The 12,215-nt window shown below is 44.5% G+C and overlaps 1 long non-coding RNA gene across 4 annotated transcripts in view; it reads left to right on the forward strand.

The window, feature by feature from the left end:
• Window positions 1-12,215, forward strand: part of LOC101718928 (uncharacterized) — a 52,877-nt gene that overhangs the window by 15,141 nt on the left and 25,521 nt on the right. The gene's annotated exons all lie outside the window — the stretch shown is intronic.

Here is a 12,215-nt window from a genome sequence, read left to right on the forward strand (position 1 = left end):
TAGATGTCGTAGTATGCAAACTGACAAGGACCGGCCCTCAGCGTTAGCTACTCTGTGAAGCAGGACTTCTAGGTCTTTGAGTTCCTAAATCTGCCTCATCAAAGCATAAATGCTTTGCTATTTGGAGATCTGGTAAACCGCTTCATTTTTATCTACGGAGTGAGACCTTAAAGGCTGTGACTGAAGTGCAGAGCTTCATTTATGCAACCCAGGCCAACGTGACGTTACCTAGCTGAGTGTTCCTGGTGGTGCCTCTGAGAAGCTTAGACCAACTAAAACCCAGCTTTGAGACCCGGGTGACACTGCCACCCTCCCAGCCCATCAGTAAATCCTCCAAGCCTGGCCTCACTCCCCCTCCCCCTCCCCCCAGTTTGCAATGCCCTCTCTTCCAGGAGAAGGGTGGTGGAATTACTTTGTGTTGGAATTAATGGTATAAAGAGCTACCTTCTCATCTGACTAATGCTAATTCATCTCCATCCCCGGTCATTTGCTACCTATTAGAAATAGCCTGACAGCCTGCATCTCATTACCACTGAGGCAGGTCCAGCTCCCAAGAGTAACCTTCTAAAGAGGATGAAATGCATGCCGGTGGCACCTAATACCAGGACATTCACTTTCGTATTTTTAGCAGCATCTATCAGCCCAACATTTAGTGTACTGTATGTACTTTTAATAATCTCCATAAAAGCCTGATTTCCAATCCCTAGGCTCAAGCTGACAGTGTAAATAAAATCACCCAAATCCACAGGGTAAGAGAAATGAAAATGACATGGATTAAAATTTGGTGAAACCTCTTTCTTTTTAAAAATTCTGCTTCCCTTCCAATTGGATCATGACCCTCTGTGTGCTCAGCTTAAGACCAGACGGTATGCTTTGACTTTTATTCCTCTCTACAGCGGGCTTACAGTATTTAGTGAGAGTCTGTAAAGAATGTGTGCAGGGAGAGAGTTAATACCATAATCCCCCATCGTTGGGGTCAAATGCTGAATGGAGCAAAAGAATTAGAAAACATGTTACATACAATGGCAGGAAAAAGGCATCAGCATGCTGTTCCATGAACCTAGCATCCACCACCCGGGAGCAATGGCCCAGAGGTGCTAAAGTGTAGATACAGACGTGTACTTAAGGTATCGCGCGAACACTGAAGACTCGAGCAGAAGTCCGACTGCTCAGATATGCCGGGAGGCATTTGTCACCACTTTTAATTGCTCCTTTCCAAGTATCTGTCTGGATTTAGTTCCTAAGTGACACATTTAGACTCTGAATTCTTTCCAGAGTGGATGGTTGTGCTATCTCTTTCGCTCTGTGTGATCAGTGGCGAGTGGGCCTCGTGGTCAGCACTTGCTGTAACACATCTGTGTCTGGGGAATTCACCCATTGGACAGGTAGAAAATCGAGGCACCTGAGGAAAGTGTTGAACAGTCACCTTCCGTTGTTGAAAGTCAACCAAACCTCCCGGAGTAAGATTACAAGCAAATAAATACCTTCGCACGGAAGTTCTGTAAAAAGAAATGTGCGTGCGCGCATGTGTGTGTAAATTGTGGTTTGCCCATAAAGTTCCAAATTAGGTTTATTTTGAATAATAACTTTCAAACCAGTAAATAGAACAGATAGGCATTTCCATTTTTGTTTATTTTAAAACTTACATACAACAAAATTCACACTTTTAGGTACAGAATTCTGTTTGTTTTCAAATTCCTGCAGTATATAAATGCTGGCACAACCATGACACTCAACAATGTTATCACACTCAGCCCTGTGATGCTTCTAGGTAGTCAAACTTTCTAACCCAAACCTAAAAATTACTGATTGATCCTTTATCCCTATAAATGGAATCATGCATTCTTTGTCTTTTAGGTCTGGCTCCCTTCATTTAGTAAATGCAGTTAAGATTAATCTATGTTGTATTATCAATAATTTATTCAATTTTATTGTAGAGTAGATTTTTTGGGTAATTTTCAATAACATTTCAAGAGATATTTCTTTTTCCAATTTTATTTAGATATGTCATGTATAATCAATGCATCCCCTCTAAATGTACAATTCAAGGTTTTTTTTTTACTGTGGCATGTAGCCTTGTAATGATCACAATAAAATATCGAACATTTTCATCACTCTCTCAAAATTCTTTTGTACCCTTTCTCGCTCAGTCCCTACCCTCAGGCCACAATAGATCCACTTCTATCAGCATGTATTAGATAGGTCTTTTCTAGAATTTCATCTAAGAGATTCATAGAGCACAGACTTTTCACTACCTGTTCCTCTCACTTCAATCTGTGAGACTTATCTCTACTGTGTGCCTAATAATAGATTATTCTTTTTCCTTGCTGAGTAGTGCTCTACTGTTGCATGAGTACACTTCAGTTGGTCATGTGCAGCAGCCTTTTGAGAAAACCCTCAGAGCAACATGAGGTGCCCTCTTGTTATAACCAGTTATGAAGTGGCCTTGATATAAGGGTAGGTTTGGGTGGTCAGGGAGTTTAGTGCCACCACACTGAGGCGCATGTGTTTGATTCTGCAGAGGTGTATTTCGCAGAATGGTTAGGATGATGATCTGAAATCAAACCCCACACACAACTTAACTTACAAATATATTTTCAAACAATTTTGAATAAGAATTCAAACAAGAAAGGCTTTCCTGACTCAAACAGTAGAACAACAAAAACAGCATCATCTACACATTTTATATAAAGCTGAATATACATGTGCCTTTATGGACATAAATAATCGTATGTTGACTGCAGCAAGAGCCTTCTCTGCTCATAAGAGGCCTGCTTCTTGCCCAAGTTCATGGAGGGCAGAGGTCACACCACAGGCCACTACTGCAGCAGTGTGAAAAAGTGTGCTCAGTAATGTCTGTTGGGTTAGCAACTGAAGGGACCAGTGAGTTTTACTGAAAAATTTAAAAGCGCATGATGACTCATTTCAGATGTAACATCCTCACCATTGCTATTGTACCTTAAAGACAGGCAAGAAAGAGAGGTGAGGGAATAATGAAGAGGAAAAAAGTGTGAATGCACCTGGGGTGAGGAGTGTGCAGTGTGAGTTTATATCACAAACTCACTAGTGCACTGGCTTAATGGTAGACGTTGGCTGTGATTGCCTATGATTAGCACTGTGTGTATGGTTGAATGCCTGAAAACCACTGGCAATAAGAAAAAAACTATTAGGAAAGTTATTAATTAGGGCTTTAAAGCTTTGTTTGTGAGGGATAACCTTTTGTTTACTTAATTAAGACACCAGAATATGTGAAAATAATGAGACTGGGTCCTAACAAGGAAGTGTAAGATACTCCATGAGTCATTCAGCATTGTATCTTTTCCACAGGGCATATTGAGGAAATTACTCAAGAAATCTTATTTTAAATAAATAAATCATTGTTGCTCAAAACAGAAGTATTAATAGGTCCTCAATTTTATACATTATCTTACCTAGTGTCTTAGTCACTTTCTCATCATGGGGACCCAATACCCAACACTCACTGTATTTCAGAAGCTTCAGTCCACGTTCAGCAGGGTTAGACACAAAAACAGTATGGTGGAAGGGGCTGGCGGAGGACAGCTGCTCATGGCACGGCGGCCAGAACAGGGAGAAGGGAGACACCCCCTTGCCGGTCACATCCTCTGCCACCTGCCTCCTCCAACAAACCCCACCCCAGCACCAAGTCAGCTACATATCTGGCCTGAAACAACCTTCCAAAATACCCCTAGGAGTGCAGGAGGCCTTTGGGGGACATTTTTCATCCAAACCATGACATTTATATTTCTATTAGTCCGGAGTTAGCCTTTCAGTCTTTTTCACAGGCTAGCCCTCCTCTATCCAGCCAATAAGTGTCAATGTTCCTTTTCTCATTATTTACCTGTTTCCGTGGAGAAATCCTTCATGGCTATTGTTAAACAGAGAGGCCTAACTACAGCCCCAACACTGACACAGACTTCTAATTTCCTACTTAAAATCTCCCCCTGGATGTCACACAAACAACCCAGACTTACATCATCCAAAATAGAGCTCGATATCTATCAATCCAAATGGTTCCTCCTCCATAGAATTTTCCATATGCTTCCATCAGCTCTTATCTCACTTCCTGTTTCCTCCACTGGACTGAAGGCAAGAACACGTGTCTTTCCCCTAGGATCTGGCAATGTGCCTGGCATGGGGTAGGCATTTATAAATATTTGTGGAAAGAGTGTGTGCGTATGGTACTCACACACATATAAGTAGAGAGTCATTTCTCCTCTAAGCCCTAATGTGTATAAGTGACTTTCAAATTAGTGACTGGCTATGATACACATATAAATATGAGCATTGTTTCCATCCCAATCACCACCTGCCATGTCTGCATGAAAGCAAGAAGTCAGACATGTTGTATATAGCAGAGAAAATTGTTAACATATTTCATTTTTTTCTATTAATTTTGTATTGAAGTCATACTTTCTATTCAGACTTATATGTACTATTTCATATCTTCAAAATTGGAAGATACTATTTTCCCTAGTTGAAAACTATTGCCTGAGAGGAATCTTTCCTTGTTTACACCGGAAATTCATTTTGAAGGATCATGAGGACTTCATTATGGACCTTAGTCCTCCTGTTCAATAGTCTTTTGGTCTCTACACCAGTGGGTCTTCATGTGTGGGTCTCTGCTCCAGAAACCTCACCTGGGAACTAATTAGAAATGCAAATTCCTGAGTCCCACCTCCACCTTTGGAATCAGCAGCTGGCTTGGGGCCCAACAATCTGTGGTGTAACAAGCCCCTCGGGTTGGGGACTCCACCCTGCCTTTTCCAGGGAAAGTCCACTTGCTACATGGAACCTTCCCATACTGTTTCTCCTTCCACCCACCCTTTGTTACTCCTTCAGGCCTCTTAGCTGTTTCAAATCATATTCATACTGAAAAGAGCCTCTGCCTTCAACAGTGAGTCTTAGAATAGTGCCTGGAGTCTTGTACATGAAACATAAGGCAGTTGTTTGCCTTTAAAATTTAGTTACAATAACAGAAATTTTGTTCCAGTGAAGTATTATGTAGAGGGTGTGTGTGTGCATATGTGTGTGTGTGGGGGGGGTGTACCTGTGGTTGAAGGAGTGAAGGAAGCAGAGTCCCACTGGACTGGGCTTCCTCCTGCCCAAATCCTTTCTCCAGAACCCCTCTGGGAACACAGTTTGGAACCTTAGATGGGAGGTCAGGACTCAGGTTGTTATAGCCTTCTTCTTTGGCCAATTCATTTAGCTATATCTTGGTTACATTCTCCTTATCTAAAAATGAAAGGCAACCAATAGTTTCTCTTCTAGTTGGGAGTTTATTTTCTCTTTTAGATTTTTTAGCTTCTGATAGAAACACAGCCTATCTTGAAAGTTTCCCTCCTTGGAGACGTGGGAGTAGATGTGAGCTTTGCTGTTGGCTGTCCTCAGTCTTCCCCTTCAGTGTCGACTTGGAGGCATTAATGAAAAAACAGAACTAGGCTATCACCTTTTCAAGTGAAAAGAAGGAAATCTTCTACGAGAGTCACATAGAAGTTTAACAGATTTCAACCCCAGCATTTGATTGGGGTGGGGCTGATGAAGTGGGAGGACGTGAAGAATCGAGGGAATAGCCAAACAGGGCCACCCTGGTCCTCTCTCCCACCTCCCCTCTCCTCCTTCACCCTCATTCTCTTCCCTCTCCACCCCCTCTTCCCATCTTCCTCCCCATCCTCTTCACCCCTTCTCCTGCTCCTCAAGAACCTGCAAAGTCCTGGTCTGGAGTCCCCCTCCCATAGACCACAGTGTGACCCTATGTGTCTTTAATACCCTAAAGCCAAGATCTCTCATGGGTAATGGAACATCTGGGCACCACGAGAATCCTGAGTGCTACTTAACCCGTCTTTGGGCCTTTCTTCTCTTTCTCCCACATCCTTCTCCTGTTCTTCCTGGTTCCTCTTGGCCTTGTTCAGCACTCCTGACCCTGCCTGATGCCTCTTCTTAGGCACAGCTCTATACCTGGCTGGCAGGTGTCTTGCAGGGGTCAAGTGGGCAATAAACCAGGTGGGAAGTGTGCTGTCAGGTCCTCAGGGGACAGCAGGGTCTGGGTGCGCATGCGGGGTGTGTGTGTGTGTGTGCGTGTGTGTGCGTGCATGTGTGTGTGTGTGTGTGTCAGGGGAGCAGGGAGCAGTAGGGAACCTGAGAGGACAAATGGACTTGATCTTACTGTCTGGTGACTTTGCTGCACAGTGTCCTAGGGAGCTGTTTGGAAGGTGGGTCTCTCTGGCACCCCTTAGGCAAATGGGCTGATTCTCAGAAGCTATCCTATCGGTCATTTCCTGGTGCATCGGAGGTTTTGACAGAAACACCAGATGCACTTTAATTAAATTTGCATACCAAAAATGGCCTGGTAGGGAAAACATTGATAAAAATCCATGCTATAGAGCACATTTTACGTTAGACTGCACTACTTGTGTAAGGCAATTATTTTTAAAATGGAATTAAAAAAATGGAATCTATATATCTGGTTTTTGTTTGCTTTTATCTTATAAAAAAACCTAAAGTACAAGACCACTTGTTTTAGATGGTCTGTAGCCTTCCCTGTGTCCGTTCCCCATCTCTCCCATGTTCTCAGTTCTCTGCTTCCCCAGTGCTCTGGGCACCTTGGCATGGAAATGGGTGCAACCTCCTCTTTTCTATGATGTTCCCTTTACCTTTTGCTCTGGCTCCCTTTTTTCTCAACAGTTCTGATGGTTAAACTTGACTGTGTCAATTTGATTACTTGAGAATAACCCAGGGGATTTCTAGAGCACCCTTCTGAGAGTGTCTCGGTGGGTCATGGAGGCCTTGTCTGGTGCCGTCCTCCCGCTCTGCTTCCAGCCACTATGAACTGAACATCTTTGCTCTGCCATGATGTTCCTGGCTTGGAGCCAGCTGACCATGGACTGGATCCCCTGAAACTGTGAGTCAAATTAAACCTTTCCTCCTTTAAACTGTGAATGAATGTGGTTGAAGGAGTGAAGGAAGCAGAGTCTGGCCCCCACTGCATTGGGCTTCCTCCTGCCCAAATTCTTTCTCTAGCACCCTCTGGGGAACACAGTTTCTCCTTGGGTTTCATTGATGGGAAAGGTGACTAATACAACAGTCAGGTTCCCTGGGACAGTAGTGCACCCTCAGGGTCTCAGATGGTGCTCTGCTCTTGACCTCATGGTTACTGATGCCCCTCTAGCCTCCGTTCCCTGCCTCATTCCCCACCTTTACTCCACTGCGGCTGTCCTGCTAGGTCACACATTTCAAATCCTTGGCCAATTCCTAGTCATTACCACAGGTGGCCTTTCTAGGGGAAACTGACTATTTCCTTTCTGAGTCTCCTTCCCTCCTTGGGGGTCCAGGACACCCTCTCTCCTCATATTCCTCAGAGGGATGTGTGTGATCATGTTCTAGACAATGTTGTTGGATAAGCCCCCGCAGTGTTGGCGATGGCTTCTCTCTGCAAGGTTTGATAGCTGACCATCAGCAACATGCACTACTGAGTTCTGAAATGTGGCTGGGGTGACTCAGAACCTGAATTTTATTGAAAATAAATTTAAAAAGCTCTATGTAGCTAGCTATAAGATTTGGAAATGTCATTCTGGAAAGCTCTTCTGGAGAGTGGATTGAAGGTGATTTAAAGGTGTGGGAGACTGAGGACAGGATCCCAAAGGCATCAGGCCACGTGATCTTGCCCAGGAGGAGTAAAGAGGAGAAAAGCAGAGGGTGTGAGACAGCATGGTAGGAAGTGCCAACACTGAAAGGCCCAGAAAATGCTGGGAAGAATGAGTTAAGGAGCTCTGAGGAACATGAGGAGATTTATTAAGCAAAATCAGGGTTATATGACCACAACTGCTGTGATACTGTGATGATTGATCTGACAAGAGAGATAGCTGCTAAGTGACAAAAGGGCAGGTAGCATATAGAGTGTGGACACGCGGAACCCAGGGACAAGTGCCATCCTGCATAAGGCAAGGGTTGGATGGCACGAGTTTTCATCATGCTACTTAGAAGGCACACAATTTAAAACAGTGAAATTATTAACTTTTCCCATTTAGTATTTTGAGAGCGTGGTTGACCACAGGTAATGGATGCCACAGAAAGCAAAAGTACTAATAAGACTGCCTACTACGACACATTACTCTTCCATCCTTCCACTCATATATCTGTGTCACATATTGTTTGGTGGAGGTTTAATGAGGACTTCATGCCAGATCTAGTTTTGTGCTACAGTTATGGCAGTAATTATGGCAGTATGACCCAGCACTACTGTTGAAAGAGGTGTGGTAAGGAAAAGAATTAGCAAGGCTCATCAGGGGCCAGGCTCTGATGTGGCTTATGTCACTGTCTAAAAAGTTGCAGCGATACTGCAGAACCTTTAAAGGGTTTGCATTGTTAGCTTGTGATCAAATCTGACCTGGTTTGGACGTGGATCTGTGCTGGAAACAGGGAGACAACGTGGCTGCTGCAGTCTCCTGTGTGAGAAATAATGAGAAGAGCAGCAAGGAAAGTGGCCTGGTTGTATTTTGGTGATGTTTCAGAGGCAGGATTGATAGAGCTTGGGGATCAGTTCGATGCTGCGCATAAGAGGGCAGAATCCAAGATGACTGTGCTCCAAGATGACTCCAAGAACAGATGACTCTAAGCTCAGTGCCTGGCACACAGTGGATAAGAAACAATTGTCTTGAATTGAATTGTGTGGCAAGAAAACAATGGAGCAGATCATCGCTGGGAGGAAAGGATGATGCCAATGAATATGAATAGTGGAGGAAAATAAATAGAAGAATAAGTGTGTGTGCGCATGTGTGTGTGAGCACACTGGAAAAGGAGGTATGAAACGTGTGCCCTGACCCCCAGCATGATTTTTACTGCTCAACTTATGCTTTTGCTCTTTCAGCTAGAATTACATCCAGAGAGTGAATTTAGGAAGCTGTACAACCACCTTGCTGCTGCCAGATTTCTCGCAGTGACAAGCTTACCAACTGTTTTGATCTGACATGGTTTTGAGCAGGGGGGGAGGAGAAGTGTCATAGGGTGATTTTCAGAGTATTTGCTGTGTCACTCTGGAACGAGGGCAATGCCCCTGTTTTCTCCCCCACTCCTCAGCCATAGCTGTGGGGAGCCTGGCATCAAGGCCCAGGAGTGGGACATGCGTTGGTATCAGGGGTTTGTCTACCCCACCCTTCCCCAAAACACACAGTAGTGAATGTTTCCTTTAATGAGCATTTGTGACCTCTGCTCTTCAAACTGCCATCCTGGTTCTACCACACTGATGGAGGAATACTCAGATGATCTAGAAAAGTCCTGAAGCCATTGTTTCCCATCAACCTTGCTTTGCTACAGCCTGACAGCAGTCCCAGCTCAACAGACCACCTCCATGGGCAGCTTTTTGCTTGGATTAGCTTTGCAGAGAACCCTGGTCTAATGGCTATTTGTTGTGATTTTGTAGACAGAGGAGAGGGGAGGCATCTCGTGGCCTTGTGAGTGTTGAGAGAGGCAGAAGTTTCCATAAGCTTATTTGTCTCCAGAGCCCTGTAAACTGCATGGCACAGCAGTGCCGGTACCGGACTTTAGAATGCATTGCCCTATTGCAGGAGAGGGGTCCGAGCTGCGCTGACACACCCGGCATATTCGGCAGGGGCCAGACAGAGATGCATAACCATCAGCCACCTTCAAAGTCTCCAGTGAGCACCAGTCAGCACCAGGAACACACTGCCGTGGTGTCAGACTCATCTTTTTGTCCTGACACTTTTAGTTTTGGTTTGAACTCAGCTCTGCTGACAAGCCATGGCAAGGCTACATCAGAACCATTTCTCTCATCAGCAAATATCCCATCGCAGTGGTCCTTGATTATTGTTTGACCAGTTTCGTGGAAGACAATTTTTCCATGAATGGGGGGGGTGTTTAATTTATCATCATCATCATCATCATCATCATCATCATCATATGTTAGTGGCATCATCAGGCATTGCATTGTTACTCAGTTATGGACCTGTGAAGCCAGATGAACTGTGTGTTTCCATGATATAATGCGGGACAAGCATAGAAGAGACATTCTCCTTCTGAAAGGAAGAAATCAGAAAGAAGAAAGAGCTGGTGGACCCTAAGGAAGTCCACAGTGCAGCAAAGCAGTCTATTAGAGCTAAAGACCCAAGAATAATCTTCCTGGCACTGATGCTCTGCCCCTCAGGCCCACCTGGGCAGCAGCATCACCCAACACAACTGTGGATTGGCCCTCCCTTTTGGCTCCACAGTGCACCCCACTCCCAGAGCACTGGACCAAGCCCTTGACCCTGAGCCACATGGCAGGAGCCTCTAGTCCTGCAAAACCAGAGGGGCCCATGGGCCTTGTTGGGAGTCACAGCCTTCATAATCTCTGAGTTGCTGTTAGTCATTTCCCCTTTTTCTTAGAAAACAAGCCATATTCATGTCCAAATAGCAGCATTATGAGATCCTACTTGTCCCAGATGTTCATTAGCCTTTCACTCCATCCCATAGTTTCTGTCCTCTCATCCTCTTCAGTCTTTTAATCACCACAGATAGTACTTCTTACCTCTGCTCCTGGTTACTGCTGTGGTAGTCTATGGTATAGATGTTGTTTGTCCCCCAAAGTTGAGGTGACGTGGGAGGTGATGAGACTTTTAAGAGGTGAGGTATGTTAAGCTCGGTGTGATGGCATACACTTGTAATCCCAGCACTGAGGAGGCTGAGGCAGGAGGATTGCAAGTTCAAGCTGAACCAGGTTTAAATGGCGAGTTCAAGTTCAGCTTGGACTACACAGCAAGACTTTATCTCAAAAGCAAAATGAAAAAAGAGGAGAAATATAGAGGAAGTTCCTTAGATCAACAGGGGCCATGACCTCAGAAGTGAGGGGGCCTGGTTAGCTGGCTAGTCCTCTTGAGAGGATTGTCAGGAGAGCCTGTGCCCAGCACCACCCCATCTCTCTGGCTTTCTGTGTTGTAATGGGGCCTCTCCCTCTCCCCAACATCCCCAACATCATCACCTGCCATGAGGTGATGCAGCCAAGGGGCTCCTCACCTGAGCCTGTGCCTTCCTCTTTGGACTTGCAGCCCCCAGAAGTGTGAGCTAAACAAACCTCTTTTTCTGTAGCATTAGCCTGCCGCAGGCATTTCAGTATAATGTGGAAAAATGGACCACTACAGGGGGCTGATGAAACTCGTAAATTTGAGGTTCACATTCATACTACGCTCTTATCAAATGATTGTTCAGCCACACATTTACTACTCCCCTTAGAACAAGTCCTCTCCCCACTCATTTGGCAACATGAAGAGTCTGAGAAGTTTTTCAAATCTTCCAATTCTGGGTTGGTGTTGCTTAACAATTCTTTCAATTTATCTTTCTCCTTTCACATTTTACTACAAGCAGTAAAGAGAAATCAGGCCAATCCTTCAACACTTTGCTTAGAAATATTCTCAGCTAAATGTCCAATGTTACTGCTGGCAATTTCTGTCCTCCATAAAGCGCTGGAACACAATCCAGGCACGTTCTCCGCCAGTGTATAACAAAGATCACCTTTCTTTTAGTCCAGTAACATGCTCTTTGCGTCCATCTCTGCTCATCACCAGAACCACCTTTAGCATGGATTTCTCTACTAACAGCCCTGCCAGGACAATCTAGATTTTTTCTAGCATTACTTCAAAGTCTTCCTATCTCTGTCTCACACCCACTTCCAAAGCCATTTCCATATTTTTAGGTATTTGTTATAGTTTCAAACCATTCCTGACATCAAATTCATTTCTTCGGGCTGCCATGGCATGGCACCATAGTCTAGATGTCTGTAGCAGTAGTTCGGGAGGCTCGGGGTCCCCAGTCAAAGGTCTATTGGGGTTGGTTTCTCAGGAGGGCTGTCTTCTTCACATGGCAGAAATAGGGAGGGAGGAGATGGGACAGAGAGATTTTAGATCTCTTCTTACAAGGACACTGATATTTTTAGATCAGGGCTGCACCCTATGGCCTCATTTAAGCAGAATCGCTTCCTCAGTGGCCCCATCTCTACATATACTTATCCTGAGGGGTAAGCCTTAACATACAAATCTAGAAGGAGATACACAAAGTCCCCGATGTCATGGAAAATTATTCTGATGATTTGTTTGCTCTTTTGGGCCCTAGGGGTTGGGCAGAAATGGAGCAGCCCAAAGGAAAATCTAATGCATGGAGCAGAAGTTGGAAATCAGAAACTGAATCTACTTCTGAATTCTTTTGGACTA

Source organism: Heterocephalus glaber, unplaced genomic scaffold (genome assembly GCF_053883595.1).
Source record: "Heterocephalus glaber isolate CG9 unplaced genomic scaffold, H.glaber_assembly_v1.0 deba00001600, whole genome shotgun sequence".
Lineage (NCBI taxonomy): Eukaryota > Metazoa > Chordata > Mammalia > Rodentia > Bathyergidae > Heterocephalus > Heterocephalus glaber.